Source organism: Amyelois transitella, chromosome 18, assembly GCF_032362555.1.
Source record: "Amyelois transitella isolate CPQ chromosome 18, ilAmyTran1.1, whole genome shotgun sequence".
NCBI classification, from domain to species: Eukaryota; Metazoa; Arthropoda; class Insecta; order Lepidoptera; family Pyralidae; genus Amyelois; species Amyelois transitella.
Window position 1 is genome coordinate 2180134 of NC_083521.1, and position 23911 is coordinate 2204044.

Genomic DNA, 23911 nt, shown 5'->3' on the forward strand with positions numbered 1-23911 from the left:
CAAACCTTAGCAAGAATGTGGGTTAAGTTTTACACTAAGCTACTCTCGTCCGACCTACGCAAGTTTTGCAGTAGAACAAATATTGAATCATGCACAGAATTAACATGAGCGTTATGGTTAAACTCGACCACGTACTATGGTACGTGTACGTTTACAAAACCGCCTTAAAAATATTTGTGCCTATTGCCTATGTAACTATTTGTGTGCCTTTGTTCTTCAGTCGTCTCCTACAACACGCATTGATGCATTATTTTTATGCCTTTGTTCTATAGTCATCGTATACAACACACAAAAAAGGGTAGAATAGAATTACACGCCTTCTAATACTCTTTTACTTCTAGTTTTAATTCAGCTAATTATTTTTAAAGTACACTCATTTCAGTTAAGTTTCCACTAAACAACGTAACACTTTCGCAGTCTATCTCATTAATCATTCCCAACTCGTTAATGAGCCAAAACTGAATTTCTTAGAAGTAGTTGACTAACTACCACTATACGCAGACCTCCGGTTGCTAAGATTTTATCTGAAAAATTTTACCTCATTTACACTGGACGACTTTTATAATTTGGTCCCTTAGCTGCTGTAAGTGTTTGAGCAGTCGAGTTCAAGTTACATTAGAATCGTATCTATAATTGTACTGAACACCTTTTTACAAACTGAAAGTGGTAAAGAGGTAAAGTGAAATATACTTACGCAGATATAATAATTATAAAATTATTGTTATAAAAATTTTATACTGCCTGATTCTGGAAAACATGCCCCGATTTAGCCTGAGATTCTGCCTTCCTCGTGTATTATTTGGTAGGTACTAATTTCGCAGATTTTCTAGTAAATAAATATAGGTATTTATAACAATTAACAGGTGATTGAGATCAGCGGGGTTATCATGTCACTGTTTCGCTTTTTATTACGACGTTTTTTATAAAACATCGTTTTGCGTGCCATTCTACCGGCCCCGCAGGAGTGAGCCTCACAGCGCTGTCTTTGACAAACCTATTCACGGATGAATTATCCACTAAAAAAATATGAAAAAGAAAATGCTTTATCGAAACACCAAAGGCTATCTTAAAGAAAATGATTTTTTTTCTTTTCATAAAATCATATATCGTTACATTTGTTCATACAGAAAATGGTTAGATTTAGTTCGATTTTCTGCAGAAAGTAGGTAACTTTATATCTCCACTAACGTTGTTTTGTGTCATTCGTGTCGGAGGGTATTATAAAAACTATAAACCACTGGCAAAGTCGTTTACGGCCGCTGTAAAATTTTATGTTTGAATAGTTTCCGTGCTATTTTCGTCAAAAAGGATGCTTATTTGTAATAATTAGTGAGAGTCATCAAAGGGTTATTATAGGTGCCGGATTTTTTAAATTATGATTGTTTATTATTGTTTTAATGATGAGTTAAGATGAGTGAATGTCTATATATATTGATTTATACGTCCTATATTTGTTGACTACGTACGTTTGTTATCAAGAAAGCTATAATATTTATAAATAATACAGGTATTAAACACCCATGTAACGCAATGTAAAATATTTTTTTCTCGGAAGTGTCGAATCATGTCACAATGATCCCTTTATTATTGAGGGTTCAATATCGGTATTATTAATATAGAGAATAATGCAACGCAAAAATTAACATCAGTTAAGAAAGCTACATTCAATGGGTTTATAATATTTAGATATGAATGACAAAGATAAAGTAAGTTTTTTTCTATAATACATTCACCACATCTTCTTCCTCATGAAAAATATAACATACATACATATAATAATCATGTCTATATCCGGGGTAGACAGAGCCAACAGTATTGAAAAGACTGATAGGCCACGTTCAGCTGTTTGGCTTAAAGATAGAATTGTGATTCAAATAGTGACAGGTTCCTAGCCTGTCGCCTAAAAGAAGAATCCCAAGTTTATAAGCATATCCCATAGTCGCCTATTACGACGTCCATGGAAAAGAGATGGAGTGGTTCTATTCTTTTTCCTATCGGTGCCGGGAACCATACGGCACACGAAATATAAACTACCAATAAATATAAAATGCGGTGCAATAACTCGCAACCTAAACGCATTGTCTATCAAAGAGACGCATTTAATCCTCAGACGCACATCCACCCTCACCTATTTTAAACTGTTAATAAATCTAACGTCTGCGCAATATGTTGACACACTCCCCTTTGAAATGTAACTGCAGATCTGCTTTCTCGTGCATGCCTCAGATATTACGTGGAAAAGGTGTGATTCCATTGCACATTATAATATTTCTTATTTAGTATCATCCGCCGTGTGCCGTGTGGTTCCCGGAACCAATACAAAAAAGAATAGAACCACTCTGTCTCTTTCCCATCGATGTCGTAAAAGGCGACTAAGGGATAGGCTTACAAACTTGGGATTCTTTTTTAGGCGATGGGCTAGCAACCTGTCACTATTTGAATCTCAATTCTATCATTAGGCCAAATAGCTGAACGTGGTCATTCAGTCTTTTCAAGACTGGTGGCTCTGTCTACCCCGCAAGGTATATAGACGTGACCATATGTATGTATGTTAGTATCATCAGTGGTCTGACGGCCTCTGTGGCGCAACTGTAGTACACTTGTCTGTGACACCGGAGGTCACAGGTTCGAATCCCGGCCAGGGCATAATGAGAAAATAACTTTTTCTGATTGGCCTGGGTCTTGGATGTTTTTTCTATATAATTATTTATTATAAAATATGGTATCGTTGAGTTATATAGTATCGTTGAGTTATATAGTATCGTTGAGTTATATAGTATCGTTGAGTTAGTATCTTGTAACACAAGTCTCGAACTTACTTCGAGGCTAACTCAATATGTTTACATTTTCCTGTATATATTTATATTAATTTTTATTTATTTATAGTGGTCGTGGTACCTGACAAAGGAAGCGTGATGCTGCAAACTGTGACAATAAATACATAAAATCCGCCTCTTTCTCACAGTGATAGGAAGAGACTACATCTTTCCACTTGCCAAGATCTGGCATACTTCTTGCTCTTCCTGCACATTCGTAACTCTTTTCATGCAAGCTAATGCTTACAATTGCGGCAATGTAACAATATTTCTTTTCAGAGTTACGTACTTCCATTGACTTGATTATGATTATTGATGCTAATTAAAGATTATCGTTAAAAAAAGCAAAACTTTTAACCTTTTAGACTTTTACCCAATACAGTTAAGACCACTGTCGATCCAAGGGCTCCTCTTCAGGACCTCTATCTATTTTTCTTATAAGACTGTACAAACAATTCTCTTAACATAAAATACGCTTATCGCTTCTCTCATGACTATGTATCATACCGGAGAAACCAAACTTTTTTCTTGGAATTCTTTCTTTCCACAGGGAATTCTTATGTAGTTTTATGTTTTCTGGTCATATATTTGTGTTAATTTGTAACTTCCTTTTTATTTAGTCTATAGGGAATAAGTTTGTTAGCAAATTTACTACTTAACAATATTCGTTTTTTTTATTCATATACATTATATATAACGGATTATTTCTTATCATCACAGAAATCTATGTTATTCAAATTGCAGTAATGTAGACTCATCATTGTCCTGACCTTTGGCTGTAGAAAGGTCAGCGTCATTACACCCTCAATACCGTCACCTTTCTGAAGTGAATTTATTTTTTCCGAACGTCATATAACATTAATCCTATCATTAAGCCAAACAGCTGAACGTGGCCTATCAGTCTTTTCAAGATTGTTGGCTCTGTCTACCCCGCAAGGGATGAAGACGTGATTATATGTATGTATGTCATTGATCCTGGATTGTGGCCGGCGCTTATCAAACGTGTTTTTTTCTTATAACTTGAGTGCATTTGACCTTAATCTGCCTTGTGGTGAGCAAGATGAGGCCTTAGGTGGTACACGCAAGCGCAAATAATGCCTATTCACTCTTGCCTTGAAAAAATCACACGTTGTATATATCGGGGAAGAGAGATGCAGGAACAATTTCAAATCACAGAAGTCCGCATGATAAAAGATATGGCAATTTGACGTGTGACTCTGAAACCAGTCTTAATCGCCTTTAATGTCATTACAGGAGAGATGCTGGTGCTTTTATATCTTCCTCTTCGACAACCCCAATCTCCTGTTTGGTTTCCTTCCACCCGAAGGTTGACTGGAAGAGATTGCATTAGCGATAAGTCCGCTTTTTTTACAATCTCTGTCTGTTTTGTGCTGTTTTGTACGTTTTACTCTTTTGGGGCAATAAAAAGTTTTATCTCTCTACTATTTCTGATTGGCCTGGGTCTTGGATGTTTATCTATATAAGTATTTATTATTAAATATAGTATCGTTGAGTTAGTATCTCGTAACAAGTCAAAATCAAGTGTCGAACTTACTTCGAGACTAACTCAATCTGTGTAATTTGTCCCGTACCTATATATTTACGACTTCCGTCAACTGTGCAATTACGAATACTAAAGTTCTTTGGTCACATTTCTCGAAATGAGAACTCGATGGAGAGACTGGTTATTCAGGGCCATGTGGAAGTTCAGTGTACTCGCAAAGTCTGTAATCAGCAGAAATGGAAGCACATCTCTGAGAGAACAATCCTCGGGAAAGAATACGACCCGCCGTACACCTATTCGTATGAGGTACACGAATAGGTCTGCGCAACCACGACCACTCTGACAAGAGTGTTCGACTAAGAAGAAAAGTCTGACTATTATGCGATTTTCTATTACATATACATACATATGGTCGCGTCTATATCCCTTGCGGGGCAGACAGAGCCAACAGTCTTGAAAAGACTGAATGGCCACGTTCGGCTATTTGGCTTAATGATAGAATTGAGATTCAACTAGTGACAGGTTGCTAGCCCATCGCCTAAAAAAGAATCCTAACTTTGTAAGCCTATCCCTTAGTCGCCTTTTATGACATCCATGGGAAAGAGATGGAGTGGTCCTATTCTTTTCTGTATTGGTGCCGGGAACCACACGGCACTGCCGGCAACCACACGGCATTTTCTACTATTCTACTATTATGCGATATTCTTACAATTTGAGCGTACAAATCTTCAAAAATCACCGAATCGCTCGTAACCCTAAATCCGGTTGCGGTAACAATTAAATTACGAAACTTAAACTGGCATTCGGATCTTTGCAATGTCGGCAAATAGTTCCAAACATCCACTTATTAGTCCAAAACTATTTCCCAATTCTATTGTTGGAGTTCCGAATCAGAGGGTTGGGGGTATCAATGTCAATTACGTAAGAGAATGACAATTATAGATTTTACACACTTATATATAATCACGTCCGTAGTACTTGCGGGGCAGACAGAGTCAACTTGAAAAGACTGATATGTGTTCAGCTGTTTGGCTTAATGATAGAATTAAGATTCAAATAGCGACAGGCTGCTAGCCCATCAACGAATATCCCAAGTTTATTAGCTTCTTCCTTAGTCGTTTTTAACGACATCCGTGGGAAAGAGATAGGGGGGGGTAGTCCTTTTTTTTATTGGTGCCGGGAACCACACGGCACAAACGGCTACTTTAACAATAAACATTATACTCTTTTTCGGGGGCAGTCGAGCAGAAGGGGCATCGACCTCAACACTTGTTGTCGCGATGATACAATGTGTCGTTTTCCATATCAATTAACAGAGCTGTCGCATTCCGCTTTTTTATCCCGAGTGTGGTCCAAATTGTGAATGAATACTGTAACACGTTACTTCCGACATTTTATTACTGTTTTATTTTTAATATGTTTATTTTTACCAACAGAAAGGAATAAAAAATCAAACAAAATTGTTCAAATGGGAATAAGTATCTAAAAATCTATATATTAGTGTAAAGTGTAATGCTGATTTTAATAAAAAAAAAGGCTGTTTACACGGTTATTTTTGTGAATTAAAGTATTTTACTGGGGAATACTGTTAAATATGTATAATTCAAACTTCGCGCCTTTATAGAATCATAGATTCATTCACTCACTCATGTCGCTGCTCTCTCTACTCTGTGACATTATAGAAGTGTACATGTGCTCCTATTAAAATAAAGTTTTTCTCGTTTTAAATCGTCTTCCATCATTTCAAAGTTTAATAGGTTATGGCCCAGAAAGCCCTGTGATAGTGTGTTGTTGAAAATTGGACAGTTGATATAATCGTGAAAAAAAAAACTAACCTCAAACACGGAACCGGTCAGTTACGAAAAATCATCATAAAAGTGTTTAATTATGTCTTCAAACAATCCATTAACGTTAATTGAAAAATTAACTGGCCGGGACAACTACTCAACGTGGAGATTCGCCGTAAAAACATACCTCGAACACGAGGAACTGTGGGACTGCATTGAAAATTCTTCTGACGACTCTGTGGATCAAAAACGCGATCTTAAGGCAAAGTCAAAGATAATTCTATTGGTGGATTCTGTCAACTATGTCCACATTCAGGAAGCCAAATCAGCAAAAGAAGTGTGGGACAATTTGGCTCATGCGTTCGACGATTCAGGGCTGACACGCCGAGTAGGTTTACTTCGAGAATTATGCACTACAACTCTCGCCGAATGTCAAAACGTAGAAGAGTACGTGAGTAAAATAGTGACAACTGCTCATAAACTGCGCAATATTGGATTCAAAGTAGACGATGAGTGGCTTGGGACCCTTCTCCTCTCCGGTCTACCTGACACATACAAACTGTGGCGACATCTCTACGCCACTCGTCACAACATCAAATCAAACAACTAATGTCAATCATTGCGAAGAAATCGACGCGCTCAGCCAATAGCAGCGAAGAACCCAAATCGCGATTTCAGAGATTTCATGGATTGGAGCTATATATACAACCTCCGACACAACATCGTCGGAGCCGCGGTTCCCCAGGCATAACACCTAGCCTGGCGGAAGATCTTCCCTTTGGTGGCGGTCGAGCCGAATCATCGCTCCCGCTACATTGGTGACCCCGACGTGATTGGAAGCAACCTTCTCCATCATTATCAACTCCAATCCTCAGCATCACTCCTCACTCTGCAAGCAGTCTCACAGCAAGCCAGCAACTGGGTATCGCAGCAGGTCCATCGCAGCCGACTCACCGAGCTTCCTGGTCCTGTCTCCACCCGCACTCACTCTCATCGACTTTAGCGACCGACGCATCTACCGCAGCCCACGCCTGGATTTCGACGGCCGCTCTTCTCTCCAGCGTGGCAGCTCTGCACGACTTCTCCCGGCGCCAACAAGTCGACTTCGCTCTCTACTGTCTCGACTCACCGCAGACTACGAGCAACGCAACGGCTCACTCCTGACTCACTAGGACTTCGAGCAACTTCCGACTCACTGGAAGACAACTGGCACTTGCAAGCTACTGAAGCACAGATTGCACAGCAAGATCAAGACTTCAGACCTCCGGTCTTGGGGGGGAGTACTGTGGCGACATCTCTACGCCACTCGTCACAACATCAAATCAAACAACTAATGTCAATCATTGCGAAGAAATCGACGCGCTCAGCCAATAGCAGCGAAGAACCCAAATCGCGATTTCAGAGATTTCATGGATTGGAGCTATATATACAACCTCCGACACAACATCGTCGGAGCCGCGGTTCCCCAGGCATAACACCTAGCCTGGCGGAAGATCTTCCCTTTGGTGGCGGTCGAGCCGAATCATCGCTCCCGCTACATTTTCGGCGTCCATGTTGATTCCTTCTTTTGTTGCAGTCGGGCAGAGATTCCGCGTTGAAATTTTTTCTTTTGGAATTTTTCCGCTGAGCCGACGAGCAGGGATTCTTCTTCTTGATGTTGTTCAGTCGGAGGTCACCAATTTGGAGAGAGAGAGAGATTCTCCAGGGTTTGTAGTTTAGAATAATATTCCATTCTCACCTTCTGAAACGGAGTATTATTCTAAACTACAAACCCTGGAGAATCTCTCTCTCTCTCCAAAAAACCAATGATCATAGCAATCGAGAGTTCTGGTATGAAAATAAGCGCAGACTCAGTTAAAGCAAAAATTCTACAGGATGTGAAAATGAGCAACAGTGATACAAGTGCCTTTGCAGCGAATTCAGCAAACAAAAAGCCTTTTAAAAAGTCATTTCCGAAAGGGCCACGCTGTTATAACTGCAACCGATATGGTCATCTGAGCACAGAGTGCAGGTCTAAACGAAAACAAAAACAACAAAGTTCAAGCTATGCCGCTGCATTCATGGCTTCAACCACCAATAACAATGCGTGGTATATAGACTCCGGCGCCTCAGTGCATATGACTAGACACAAACACTAATTGAAAAATGAAACAATACCACTAATTAAGACAATCAAAGTAGCGAATGACAAATCCTTGCCTGTAGAAAGCTCTGGTGAACTTGACCTGAATATATATAATGACAGAGGTCAATGTAACAAGATTTTATTTCAAAATGTTCTATATGTGCCTGAATTAGCAACAAATTTACTATCTGTCAGTCAAATAGTAAATCATGGTGGTGAAGTTAAGTTCAATAATGAAGGCTGTGTAATATTAAACAAAGACAAGAAAATTGTTGCTACAGCTATATTAATCAACAATATGTACAGGCTAAATCTGCCAAATGGTCAGGCATACATATCCGACGTTGATAAAGAAGACATTTATCTCTGGCACCAACGATTGGGACATCTCAATTTCAATGATTTAAAGAAAGCAGAAGAAAATACGGATGGTGTGCAATTATCCAAAAAGACTGACAATTTAACCTGTGTTACTTGCTTGGAAGGCAAACAAACACGCCTCCCATTCAAATTAAGTTCATCAAAAACCACAAAATTACTTGAGATAGTCCACTCAGATATATGTGGACCAATGGAAACCCTTTCAATTGGCGGTGCTAAATACTTCATTACCTTTATAGATGACTACTCGAAAAAGGTGTTTGTCTATTTTCTGCACAAGAAATCTGAAGTTCTTGAGAAATTCAAGAAATTTAAAAGCCAAGTTGAAAATCAATTAGAGTGCAATATAAAATGTCTGCGTACTGACAATGGGACAGAATACATGAACAATGTTTTCTCTGAGTTCCTAGATAAGAGTGGCATTATTCATCAAACCACAACGCCATATACACCAGAACAAAATGGAGTTGCGGAACGCATGAATCGCACGTTGGTTGAAAAAGCTAAGTGTCTGTTAAGTAACGCCAACCTACCTAAACAATATTGGGCAGAAGCCATACACACAGCAGCTTATCTCAAAAACAGATCTCCAACTCAATCACTGGCTTCTAAAACTCCAGAGGAAATGTGGTTTAAGAGAAAACCGAACTTAAGTCATTTAAGAATATTCGGCTGTGAAGCAATGATACATCTACCCAAAGAAAAACGCAAAAAGTGGGATCAAAAATCACAGAAAGCCATATTTATTGGTTATTGCGAAAACACTAAAGGCTATAGATTTATAATACCTACATCCAAAACAGTAATTAAAAGCAGAGATGCTGTTTTCTTTGAGACTACAGTAAAAAGGAATTATGTGCCTGTAGATCTATCTGAGAAGGAATCTATGTGTAATTCATCATCCGAAACAAATCATGATTACACATCTGAGAGTCTTGATGAAACATCAGATAATTCAAATAAAACAAGTGAGTATTTCTCAGATCAAGGAAATACCTCAGATCCAGATTACATACCAAAAACAAGTGTCAAAACATCAACACCTTCCAACATAACATTAAGACCAAGAAAAAACCTACAAAAATTGAAAGAAAATGAAGATTTAACTTACCTGTGCTGCAGTGATAATGATAGCTCAAACGTTGTACCTCAAAGTTATGATGAAGCTATAAACTCAACTGACTCAGAAAAATGGAAAATATCAATTAAAGAAGAATTAGAAGCCCATGATAAAAATGGAACTTGGACATTGGTGGAAAATTCATCCAACGTCAAACCTATAGGATGCAAATGGGTGTTCAGAATAAAAAACGAACCGACAGGCCCTCGTCACAAGTCAAGACTATGTGCAAAGGGATATGCACAGAGAGAGGGTATCGATTTTGATGAAACATTTTCGCCAACTGTAAGATACGACTCCATTCGTATTTTATTGTCAATTGCAGCTCAAAAAGGTTTGGAAATAGTTCAGTTTGACATTACTACTGCTTTCCTGTATGGAGAGCTGAAAGAAACGATTCTAATGAAACCACCAGAGGGATTGAACTGTAACCCAAACATGGTATGTAAACTTAATAAATCTTTATATGGCCTGAAACAGGCACCGAGGTGTTGGAACACAAAATTCAACTCTGTTTTAAATAAATTTGGTTTTCAAAGATGTAAGGGAGACCAGTGTGTTTACATTGGATTAGTCAGAAATACTAAATGCTATCTATGCCTGTATGTTGATGACGGTCTTCTAATTTGCAAAGAAAAATCAATTTTAACTGAAGTAATAACTGATCTGCAAACTAATTTTGATGTTAAAACCTATCCACTCAACTGCTATGTGGGAATGCAAATTGAAAGATATAATGACTGTATTTTTATTCATCAGACCAAGTACATAGAACAGCTATTAAGAAAGTTCAACATGACTGAAGCTAACTCCAACAGTGTACCTGCTGATCCACATGTCAAACTCACAAAGCCTGATGGAAACAAACCTGAGAGGAAATACCCCTACAGAGAGGCCGTGGGATCTCTCATTCATGCTGCAACAGTAAGCCGTCCTGATCTCATGTTTGCAGTCAGTCAGGTGAGTAGATTTTTACACTGTTATGGAGAAATTCACTGGAATGCTGTCAAAAGAATATTTAAGTACTTACAAGATACCAAAGACTATGGTTTGCGCTATAATATGTCAAAACCAGATAGCATCAATTTGATTGGGTACAGTGATGCTGACTTCGCCAATGATGTTGAGACTAGGCGATCAACAACTGGTTATGTTTTCATTATAAATGGAGCTGCTATCACGTGGTCATCTCAAAGACAACAAACAGTAGCTTTATCCACAACGGAAGCCGAATTCATGGCAGCCTGCGCTGCCACAAAAGAGGCAATTTGGCTGAAGCAGTTACTACAGGATTTAGGTGAATTTAAACAAGAATCAGTTACTATAAATATTGATAACCAAAGTGCAATTAACGTAGTGAAAAACAATGACTTTCATAAACGCTGCAAACATATCGACATCAAGTATAATTTTATAAAAGAAAAATTTCAGGAAAAAGTTATAAGTCTTAATTATGTACACACAAACCATCAATATGCTGATATGTTTACCAAAGGCTTGCCTAAAGAAAAATTTAGTTTTATGAGAAGTAATATTGGAATGTCTAAACATAACATATGTTTGTAATTAATGTGTCCTTATGTTTATTTTTGTTAACCTTGTATTTTTATATTCTCATAAACAAAGAAGGCTCGAATTTGGAGAGAGTGTTAAATATGTATAATTCAAACTTCGCGCCTTTATAGAATCATAGATTCATTCACTCACTCATGTCGCTGCTCTCTCTACTCTGTGACATTATCGAAGTGTACATGTGCTCCTATTAAAATAAAGTTTTTCTCGTTTTAAATCGTCTTCCATCATTTCAAAGTTTAATAAATACTATCATCGTGACTAGTTCGAAAAAGCATCTTGAGAATGTAATATGTAAATTTAAAAAAAAAACATTGACTGATAATTATTCAAATTTAAAAAAATAAATTAAAAAAAATGATTTTTACTGAAAAATTTAACTGTGGATAATAAAAATAAAGGTGTCAATTGTAAGCCAGATGTACCCCGGAAGCCGCCCGCGAGGTGTAACGCGCCCGTCAGAAAAAGTTATTGATGGGGTGAGGAGTTCCCATTTCGTCAGCTGTCGCCTTTTGATGACAATTTTTTGACTTGTGCCTATTAGAGCATACGATTTTGATCTGTCTCAAAATCGTATGCTCTAATAATGTTTTATTGTGAGTAAATTATAGCGTCAGACTGTAAATAAAGCATCCGCGTGGAATAGTTATTTTAGGCATTATTGAAGTCCTCAAGGATGAATATTTTACCACGTTTTTTTATTTTTTATAATTTCTTCGCTCCTTATTGTTGCAGCGTGATGTTATATAGCCTAAAGCCTTTCTCGATAAATGGTCTATCCAACACAAAAATAATTTTTCAATTTGAACCAGTAGTTCCTGAGATTAGCGCGTTCAAACAAACAAACTCTTCTGCTTTATAATATTCGTATAGACTTAATCTTGCGGTGTAAACCACAGTAATAGGATACTGCGTGTCGCGTGGATCACTCCTGACTGTTTTAGAAGCTTTTAAGATATGTTTATTATTAGTGACTTGTAATAATAACAACATTAGGTTGGTTTTTTAATGACTACGTGTCACAGTCTTAACTTTTAAAAATTATGTTTGTATACGACGTTGGGTATGGAGTTACAAATGATATTATTACAAGGTAGCTTCTGCGCCCAGCTCTGCTGCGTCGAGATGAAATTCCCGTTATTCCCGTTTCCAAATTCAAATTCAAATTCCAATTTGAGGCCTCTGTGACGCAGCGGTAGTACGCTTGTCTGTGACACCAGAGGTCCCGGGTTCGAATCCCGGCCAGGGCATGATGAGAAATGAACTTTTCTGACTGGCCTGAGTCTTGGATGTTTATTTATATAAGTATTTATTATAAAACATAGTTTCGTTGAGTGAGTATCTCGTAACACAAGTCTCAAACTTACTTCGAGGTCAACTCAATCTGTATAATTTGTCCCGTAAATATATTATTATATATTATTTTAATTCTAAAACTTTTCGAACTTTTGAGTCATGTTTTAAATTTGAGTAACTATATAGCTGTAGTGATATATGATATATTATATATATATTTTAATTTATCACGACGAATCGATTCAAGTTATACTAAGTTCTTACAGATACCTATAAGTTTTCCAGACTCAATGATAATATTCTTCAAATCCTTGTAAGAGTAGGTAGAGAATACATTTTTCCTCCTACCACAATCCCTGCATTGCATTCTATTTTCGCTTCGTCCACACGTCAATTCAGTAATTATGATTGTAGTAGGTAGATAGGTACCTATGTACAAAGGAAAACAACACAAAACATGAATCCATAACATAACACTATTATAAGTAGTACCCTAATATAAACAATAGAAAAAAGGCACCAATATAAAAAAGAATGGGACCACTCCATCTCTTTCCCATGGATGTTGTAAAAGGCGACTCAGGAATAGGCATACATACTTGGGATTATTTTTTAGGCGATGGGCTAGCAACCTGTCACTATTTGAATCTCAATTCTATCTTTAAGCCAAATAGCTGAACGTGGCCTATCAGTCTTTACAAGATTGTTAGCTCTGTCTGCCCCGCAAGTGATATAGACGTGATTATATGTATGTATGTATAAACTTGAAACCCGAAACCTACCTAACCTACATACCTACTGCATTAGTCATAACTTAAATTACCTACTACATATGTATATAAAGTAAGATTTTTATAATTAAAGTTCAGTATTATTCCAACATTTCTGTGTGTTATTACTATCCGGTCGACCCCGCATCACAGATGATAAAATATGTTGTCATCAAAAACATAACTTCCCATTTGGTATCGGACAAAAAAATATATATATTATAAACCTTGTAACGCTATCACAATTCACAATACATGTATGAATCCCATACAACCATACAGCAATCCAACACGGCAACTCCATTAGAGACTCATGTCAAGTCACTCTATTGACAGATGATGCCGTTTCGGGAATCAAACCCGGGGACCGGGGGAAGCGCCTAACGATCCATATGATTTATTACTGTCATTACTATACACTGATTTTGTGGGGGTATGCGATATTTCATGTTTTTAGTTTTTGAGATTGTTGGAACGATGGTATATTTATACAGGTTTGCAATACAATGGCGTTTGTTTATGTATATGTTAATGTTTAAATAGTCAATTAGTCAGTCAGGAAGTTGCACTAGAGTTCCATAAATAGATTGTTTTCAAATAAGTTATCATACTCGCAAATCTCTCGCAATGTTCTTACTACATATGTACATACATACATATAATCAAGTCTATATCCCTTGTAGGGTAGACAGAGCCAACAGTCTTAAAAAGACTGATAGGCCACGTTCAGTTTGGCTTAATGATAGAATTGAGATTTAAATTGTACTGTACACACACACACGACACTTGTAATGTACTTACTTTTTTATGTTGATTCAATGGACGCAGATATTGCAAAAGCAAAGAATCAAATTCACAAAGTTTATTTTTATAGTATATGTATAGAAGTTTATATATGTATCTTCCTCCTGGTTTTTATTTACATATGTATATTGGCGCAGTATTGTATAACACCATCACCACAACAAACGTGTCATAAAGCCATTGTCTCAAAACTTGGTACATTTTATAAATAATCAAGAAAATTAATTACGAACAAAAAGATACTCGGTACTTTATAAGTACTTGGTTCGGTGTCTTTGATAACTTTTGACTTCAAATTTTGTAAAGCGACAATTAATTATATCATTGGTTGCGTAGGATATTGTTGCGTTCCCTTTGACACTTCTTTTTTTGATATAAATAAAAATTTAGAAAGATATAATTTAATTGAGTTATTTAGCAGCTAATGATATATTTATTTGAATACCCACATACATATTATCCCACTTTTATCCCTTACGGGGTAGACAGACTACATGGCTTAATGATGGAATTGGAATTCAAATATTGACAGGTTGCTAGTCCATTGCCTAAAAAAAGAATTCAAAGTAAGTATATAGCCTTTCCTTTGTTTGACTTGCACATTGTGCAAGAGAGCAGCTGGTGCCAACTATGTTTTTTTTTCGGTACTAGACCAGCATGGAAGAAGTTTATTCGTTACAAACAAAAAAACAAACGTTTTCTCTACAAAATAATAATATGGACATGTAAATTTAAATTTTTAACTGGACACAAACAAAAGATACAAATGGAACAAGTCGAAAAATTTTAACTTGAAATGTACATAAACAAAGTCGACACAATAAAGGTACACCGAAGTTGGAAGTTTCTGCGTATTTTATAATTTGTAAGTACCCACCAAATTATATGACAAAATTAAACATCCACTTTTGTCTTAGCTGATGTAATTATTTGAGTACACATATGTATTTGTCAAACCATCACTTTTAGAATTAGTAATGTTTTCCACATGCCATCATCACTGCATAATATTTCTTTTGCTACATCCACATTAAAAAAAAATAATGAACTAAAAAATTACATAGACATCCTAGCGATAAATATAATTACCTAGCTCAAATATGACACTACACCCACCACTAAAACCAACCCACCAAAAACTCTACAATTCCCAAATTAATTGTAATTCATTAGTTAAACGTCTAGGGCGTGTAAACATGTAATCAAGTGAAACAATAGGCACATTTTCCTCGCATATGAGATGTGATGAATAAGCCAAATATGTCATGTCAGACGCGCCCTCAAACTAGTGTGACGAGGCTAAGTTTAGAGGGTCGGAACCTTTTCGTGCAGTTTTGGTATGTCCCATCTTTATTAATAATTCACCTGAGTTTTGTAGCAGAGTACCTCTTTCTTTAGAGTTAATCTCAGGTTAGTCAGGTTTAACACGAAGTGACTTACATTTGACTTCCGATACTTTCTCTGAGGTTAGGAGAACAATAGCATACAGTTTACTGAAAAATATGATTAAAGTAAATGAATTTATTTATCAATGTATCATTCCGGTTATACGTTCCGGTTAAAAAATAAACTGTCATGCCAAAGATACGTAGTCAGTCTATATCCCTGTACGGCTTCGTTCACATTTTTTATTAATTGTCCGTCATCAAAGTTCATAATGATTCATTGATTGTCTTAACTTTCGTTTATTTTATAACATTTTATTCTTCAAACTTCACTTTGATCACGAACAGGCACGAACCCTAAACACAAGTCGCTTCGTCATAATCATGTAATTTCTTTCGGTTTTGATAATGTCGTGTTAGTGACAGCATATGGGCGAGGTTCTCAAATGTGAGTTATTAATTACAAGGCAGTCATTAATTTGTAAACGATGAAGTGGAACAATCAATGAGGCCATTTCTAAAAGTCGTTTAGTTCTATTTTTAAAGCTGAAAATGTCGTGATAAACATATTCGTTGTGAAATGGAATTAACTATTTTAGTATTTATTAAAAGAATTTTGACTGACTGTTGACGACGCAAAAGAATTAAGTATGCAGGGATCGTGAAAGAAAAAATATTTAATCTCTACCTACCCCTCCGGGAGATAGGCATAATTTTATATTATGTATACCCATTAAATTAAAATTGACGTGAAAATAACATTGAGAATAAATGTTAGGTAGACACTTATACTAATAGATAATCCCCTAATTGCGCAATCCACTTCTATTAATTTATAAACTCTTTGCAGCTGGCTGTACACCAATGACCATTTACCCAAAATAGACTGTTGATTTCCTAATTTAATTTGTCTCTTTTTGACAGAGTATATTGCTAAAAACTCGTGTAATCATTGACGATGCATATTGCTGAAAACCTTCTTTATCAATATGTCGAAACATTTTGCTGATGTAACACTACAAATAAATTATTATTTCAATTAAATAATTATTATTTATTTAATTTTATTTAATTTTTATTGTTAAATCACCAAAAGTGAAGTAGTATATATATTTTAACGTACTTATTTGTTTATTCCTTTTCTCTTCTTTCTTTTATTATAATTAGCAGTTTGAATACTGGTCTAAGAAATAAACAAATTATATTAAAGGTTAGATAAAACTTTTTTTTAAGTTTACGTTCTTAGGTTTTTTAAACTTGCTTATGCTTCAGTCAAGCAGAGACAAGGAGATGATTAACGTACAAATGTCGTTGCCGTTTTTCTGATTTGTTTAAGATTTTATAATGCCGTGAGGCTCCCGGCACCAATAAAAAAAAAGAATATTACACGTACAAATATCGTTGCAGGTTTCCTATTGTTTCTTGCTGTTTGATATTGAATTTGTTCCAGATTTTATAATTCTGTGAGGCTTTCATGGATGTAGTAAAAGGCGACTTAGAGATAGGCTATTAACTTGGGATTCTTCTTTTAGGCGATGGGCTAGCAACCTGTTACTATTTGAATTTCAATTCTATCGTTAAGCCAAACAGCTGAACGTGGCAGTTCAGTCTTTTCAAGACTGTTGGCTCTGTCTACCCCGCAAGGGATATAGATAGATAGTTTATAATTCTCTCGTCTATTATAATAAAAGTCAATGAATGGCACAGACGTTTTATTGTGTATTATCTTCATAGCGTTTATACGGAAAATGTCACGTAAATTGCATCGCATTCCCGACCAGATGCACCCCCGTGTGCCGGCGATGGTTTACGTCAGACTTGTTTTCTATGGAACGTGAGTTCCATTTCGATTCCATTATTATTATTTTTTTCTATTATTATTATTATAACTAGTCGTTCGCAGTGAACTTAGTTCTGACGAACAATTTTTTTTTATACATTATTGTGATTATTTTGAAAATTACTTTACCGATTTTGATGCTCCATTTACTTGACTCACGAACCGCTGCTGGTCTGATTTTTCTGAAATTAAAAAAAGCTATCAAAAGAATTTTAAAGTTTGTAGGGCAACAAAATCGATTAAATAGTTTTTGAGATACTTATTCATATTTTGGAATACATATATAGATTAATGATGAGTGAATGATATAGATGTGACAATATTATTGTGTCTGTATATTCTGCTGATACTCTGAATCTCAATCGTTTCATTAGTCATTCGTATGAACATACTGCCTTCAGATTCTTTTCGAAACTGTGGGCTCTGTCTAACCTATCTACACTTATATGATAAAGCTGAAGAGTTTGTTTGTTTGTTTGAACGCGCTAATCTCAGAAACTCCTGGTTCGAATTGAAAAATTCTTTGTGCGTTGAAAAGACCATTTATAGAGAAAGGCTTTAGGCTATTTATCATCACGCTGCAACTATCAGGAGAAAATAAATAATGGAATATGTGAAAAAAAAAACGGGGAAAATTATTCATCCTTGAGGGCTTCAATGATACCCAAAATAACTATTCACGCGGACGAAGTCGCGTGCAGAGCTAGTGAGAGACAAACTCATGATTTATTTAGACACACTTTCCAATTCGTACTTATAAGTACAATATGTATAAATACGTAAGTTTGTGAGTATGTATGTATGTTCAAAGACCAAAAAAGGCCTAACGTTATACAGTAAAATCGCACGGTAAATTAATTTCCATTCGTTACTGACGTTTCGCCGAAATTCTCCTGATATTGACACATTAATAAATCTTTTTCGCAAAATGGCCGTTCTGTATACAAATTAAAAAGTACACTCAATTAAAAAACTGTGGAGTTCGTGCCGTTCATTTCAAATATTAACACTCCGGAAACGTGCTGTTTCATCCGGTTTTTATTCATAATGTCTTTCAGTTTTTACATTTATATGTTCGTTAATTAATGAAGCCAGTTTTATTTTTAGATAGGCTGTTTTTGCTCGACTGCTGGGCAGAGAGGGTTTGTGTGTCTCCCTCACGAGAGAAAGAAAGAAATATAGGTAATTGATTGTGTTATCAATACATTATAATAAAACAGTAAAAAAAATGTCTATAAATTGAGTATATAAATATAAAAAATAAATTATTACGATGAAGAAATAGTAACCGAGCATGAATTTATAAAAAAGTCTATCTGTTTGTATATTTGTAAGTTTGTTTGTCATGCTAATCTCCGGAACTTCTGAACGGATTTGAATGAAACTTGTTTTTATTGTATAGCCAACAAATAGGGTATAATTTGTTTTGGAATCTGGAACAGCTAGTGTCAAATTATAAAAGCTCAGCTAAACTATAGGAAATATCGAAAAGACGTCTTAACAAAAGTTGTTCAACATGCTGAGCATTTTCTTTCAGCGAAAAAAAATGGAAGATCTGGATTTTGCGATGTGAAAGCCAAAGGGATCAGATTCTCTGTAATATGTACGGAAATAACATACATACATACATAAAATCACGCCACTTTCCCGGAGGGGTAGGCAGAGACTACATACGGAAATAACGTCTAACCAAAAGTTGTTCTACCTGATGATATATCGTTTCATTCGTTTTTGAGTTTATTCGTTACAAACAAAAATACGAATCTTTTTACTCTATATAATATTAGTCAGATTATTAAATATTTGCAGTCAAAAAACTATCGATGTCCCATTGCACGACATAATAAAAAGCGAAACGGCGATAGTTTTTGGCGCGATAAAAATCGCTATGATACGGGGCAGCTTCTTCGTTTTTTTCCACATCGAATAAAACAATTCTAACAGAAGAAAATTCTAGGAATACACATTGAAATAAAACATGCCGAATTATTTCGGCTTATTAGATACTTTTCATGATACTTAATGGGCCAGAAAAGGGCAGTAATTTATGGCAAGACGATAAATCCAGGCAATTGGGATACACGCCCCAGCACTTAGTAGGCAGGAATGGGTAAGTTAACTTTTTTTAAACATAAACTGCATTAAAAATTCAAGAATAAATAATATTATTATTGATTTTTAAAGTAATTAATACACTATAAGTTTATGAAGAGCAAGAATTTTTTAAACTTAATCGATTTAAATAAAAAGTATTATTTTATAAAAATACAATCTGTTGATATAGTTAATAGCAGGTTGACTGGAAGAGATTGCATTAGCGATAACTCCCGCCTTTGTACCATCTCTGTCTCTTTTGTGTTGTTTTGTGTTTTATCAGCAACATACTTCGTAAAATCCCAACAGAAAAGCATCAATCAACACACGTGTTGCTTGATGCGTTTAGGTATTATTATTAGCAGCATGCTTCGTCGAAAAAAGCAAGGAGCAAACAAAATTAATCAAGGAGTCTATGTGTCGTTCCAGGCCCAAATATTACGTGCTAACTTTATTATTATGATTCTGAGTAAAGATAATGGTCTGATAAAAAAAAACGTTAAAATAAATAACAAAAGGTATGCATTTTTATAAATACACACTTTAAGAAAAATAAGCAGTTAAAAAATGTTATCTTAGGGAATTGATAACGTATGTGATAATGATATTAGCCGTATGTTTTCTGAGGAGACACCAATGAATTCTCCTAAGAGTAGCAATAATAACAATAATAGTCATATATCATCAATAACAATTTAGTAGTTCTTCATAGACTGGAAGCGCTTGTGAGATGAGAGCGTATGTGGTCGAACAAAAAGTGGCCCGAATTCAAAATAGTGTGCACAGCTTCAAATCCTATTTACGGGCGATTACCAATGAATTTTTCAAAGTTGTCATAATATGATTCTTACCTGACACTATTCAGGTGGTGAAAAACATACTGTGGAAACCTGAATGCTCAGGTTAAATGTGTAACGAGTATTCTATATGGAATTCCTTACGTAGTCATAGTAGTAGTAGTCGGAAGTCGCTTTGTGTTAAATCCTGACATACCCAATCAAGGATCGTGGTCAATGGTGAACTGCTGCAGACTAGACTAGGCTCCCCTCTAGAGTTGTATTTTTAAAAAGTTTCATGTTATTCCCCCAGTAATATGAAGAAATAACATACATACATACATACATATGGTCACGTCCATATCCCATGCGGGGTAGACAGAGCCAACAGTCTTGAAGACTAAATGGCCACGTTCAGCTATTTGGCTTAATGATAGAATTGAGATTCAAATAGTGACAGGTTGCTAGCCCATCGCCTAAAAGAAGAATCCCAAGTTTATAAGCCTATCCCTTAGTCGCCTTTTACGACATCCATGAGAAAGAGATGGAGTAGTCCTATTCTTTTTTGTATTGGTGCAGGGAACCACACGGCACGAAAAAATAAAAATATCTTATTCTTAGGAATATAGGTAGAAGCTATTCGCATTAAATAAAATTTAAGTGCGAAGTCAAATTTGAGCCCCGTCGTTAAAACAAGCGTATCCACTCTGTTGATAGAAGTCCGGTTTGTCCAATCTACATTAATTTAATTAGATTCGTAATTAACTCGCCTTTCGCATTGCTATCTGAGTGCATCTGTTAATTAAAGACGAGCGCAGTACATTACTATGCGATACCTGTGCTGAACTTAAGATGATATACCTTGCAATAACACAGGAACATTACTGGTTAAGACGTCTGACTTAAAATTCTTTTCAAGTAAGATACAATTTCCATTTCAAGGCCGTCGTGTAGAGTGACATTGCTTCCTGTTTGTACAAACCCTTTAAAACTATAGGATAAGTTTATTTTCCAGGGACTGTATTTTCTAGGGGATGTATCAATGGAACTGTTTTGTATTAGATACAGTACAGATGCGATTTCGGTGAGGGACTACAGGGTAAGGAAACCTGCACGCTAATTCATTCATATAATCACGTCTATATCCCTTGCCGGGTAGACGGAGCCAGCAGTCTTAAAAGACGGCTGGCCACGTTCAGCTGTTAGACTTAATGATAGAATTTAGATTAAGTAATGTGACGTGTAATTAGAAACTAGGTTAACTAAGCAAAATTGCGTAGGTACCTTCACCTTAACAGTCCATAAAAGTCCACTGCTGGACTAAGACCTCCCTAGAAATGGGGAGATTTTTACCCTTAGTCACCATGCTGGGCAGGCGAGTTGGTGTCCGCAGTATTGTGTTTAGTTTTGTACCGTGTGGAAAGTTGATTTACCAATTCCGAAACGGTGCTTTCATCAGTCAGTTTCAATGAAATTTATAGTATATGTATGTAGGACTTGTCAATCGAATTGTTAACTTTGTAGGACATTAAAATCGGTCCCACAGTTTTTGAGAATTTCACAATTTTGTGAAAAAAAAAAAGAGTGTTCGCGAGGTCTAAGTTCGCGGGGAACTACTAGTTAAAATAACACAAGCACTTACTTTGCAGCTCACTCAGTCTGTTTAATTTTTTTTTCTTATATTACGATGTATCCTCTTAACGTGTGTATTTCATTTAGGTATTTAAAGCCATGCATGAGCTTAGCTTTTGTGGTTCTACGACAGATACACAGAGATAATTAAATGTTTTATGTCAAATTATTTTTCTTTTAATGCATATAAAGAAGTGCCGTGTGGTTTCTGGCACCAATGGAATAAAGAATAGGACCACTCTTTCTCTTTCCCATAGATGTCGTAAAAGGCGACTAAGATAAGACTCCCGTCTGACCTCCGCCACCTTTGGAGAACCTTTTTTCTTTTTTTTCTCCGAAGAGGAGAGTGTGGGATTCCTGGCATCTAATGTGCCAGCCTACCCACTAAAACCCCTCCGGTACGCCCTTTTCGCCATTTTGAGGGCATCATGGGATCGCATGGCATTTCACCACGATGCCCTCTGGCTCCCCGGTGCGACTTGCCAGGGACTCTTACCGTTTAGGGGGTTAGTAATCGATTGGCACGAAAATTATTCGCACGATCGTGCGAATCGTCCTCTTTCAATAAAAATATTTTTTTAGTAGGCGATTCGCACGGAAGTATTTAAATTGCGTGCGAATCGATTACTAACCCGTTTAGGTGACCAGTAAGTTGCTGGCTGCCCTTTTTAGTTCAGGGTCAAAATTTGCCCCTAGTGCGCACGATATCGCGCACGCCTTCTGTCACTTTTGAAGAACCTAACCTATACTGGATCATGGTGAGAGCTGCACTAGGTGCAGGTCCCTTTTGTTTCAGTCTACTTTTACGACATCCATGAGAAAGAGATGGAGTGGTCCGATTTTAAATTGCCGAGAACCACACGGCACGGTATTTTTATTGCATAGATAAAAAATAAAATGGGGCTTTTATCAACATGATTTCTCTTATCACCAATCTGATCCAATTTCTGAAAATACAAATGTGTACTTCAATATATGAGTGAAATGAGAATTATTTATCGGACTTTTTTTTTATCAACTCAGGTCAAGAGTATCCGAAACCGCCGAGCTTGCATAAAGAGAATTATGAATGTGGATGAAACGAAGGAAGTATGCAGAGATAGTGGCAAGTGGAAAGATGTAGTCTCTGCCTGCCTCTCCGGGAAAAAGGCGTAATTTAATGTATGTATGTAAATTTATATGCCTGACGCGAAGGGCCAATTGATTTTTCATAGAACTGGGAGCTTTATGTTTTAAAGTATCAAGATTTAATAAAGTGATCTGTTCAAATTAAAAGTTGCTCGGGCTTCCACCAAGTTTTCCTATTAGCCGGCACGTTTTTATTAACTTCCCACTTTTTGTCGTTGAATGACAGGTACTTAAGGGGAATATCGTATTTTTGACGTTTTAAGGTTTAAGATTCAGCCAGCAAATTCTTACGCGTTGATTATTAGATTGAAGAAAGTACTAAACTGTGCCGTGTGGTTACCGGCAGTGCCGTGTGGTTCCCGGCACCAAAACAAAAAGAATAGGACCACTCCATCTCTTTCCCATGGATGTCGTAAAAAGCGACTAAGGGATAGGCTTATAAAATTGCGATCCTTTTTTTTAGGCGATGGGCTAGCAACCTGTCACTATTTGGATCTCAATTCCATCATCAAGCCGAGCAGCTGAACGTGGTCATTCAGTCTTTTCGGGACTGTTGGCTCTGTCTAGCCCGTAAGGGATATAGACGTGACAATATGTATGTATGTATGTAGAAAGTACTAAATGTTACATAGATAGATAGACTCTTTATTGCACCATAAGAAAAAGAAAAACAGAAAAAAAAACACAGGTAATAAGGTACAAAGGCGGACTTATCGCTAAAGCAATCTCTTCCAGTCAACCTTAGGGTAACGTAACCTTACATACTAACTATTATGCCTCTTCCGTCTCAATATCTTCTTTTATCAATATCATATCAATCTTTTCATGCAAACTGGTTAATTCTCTATTCACCTAGTATTCCAACGGTATATCTCCTATTT

At 36.3% G+C, this 23911-nt stretch overlaps 1 protein-coding gene across 1 annotated transcript in view; it reads left to right on the forward strand.

Annotated features, from left to right (window-relative positions):
- LOC106136244 (cytochrome P450 6B5) overlaps positions 1-23911 on the forward strand; it is a 425135-nt gene that overhangs the window by 366332 nt on the left and 34892 nt on the right. The window lies entirely within an intron of this gene.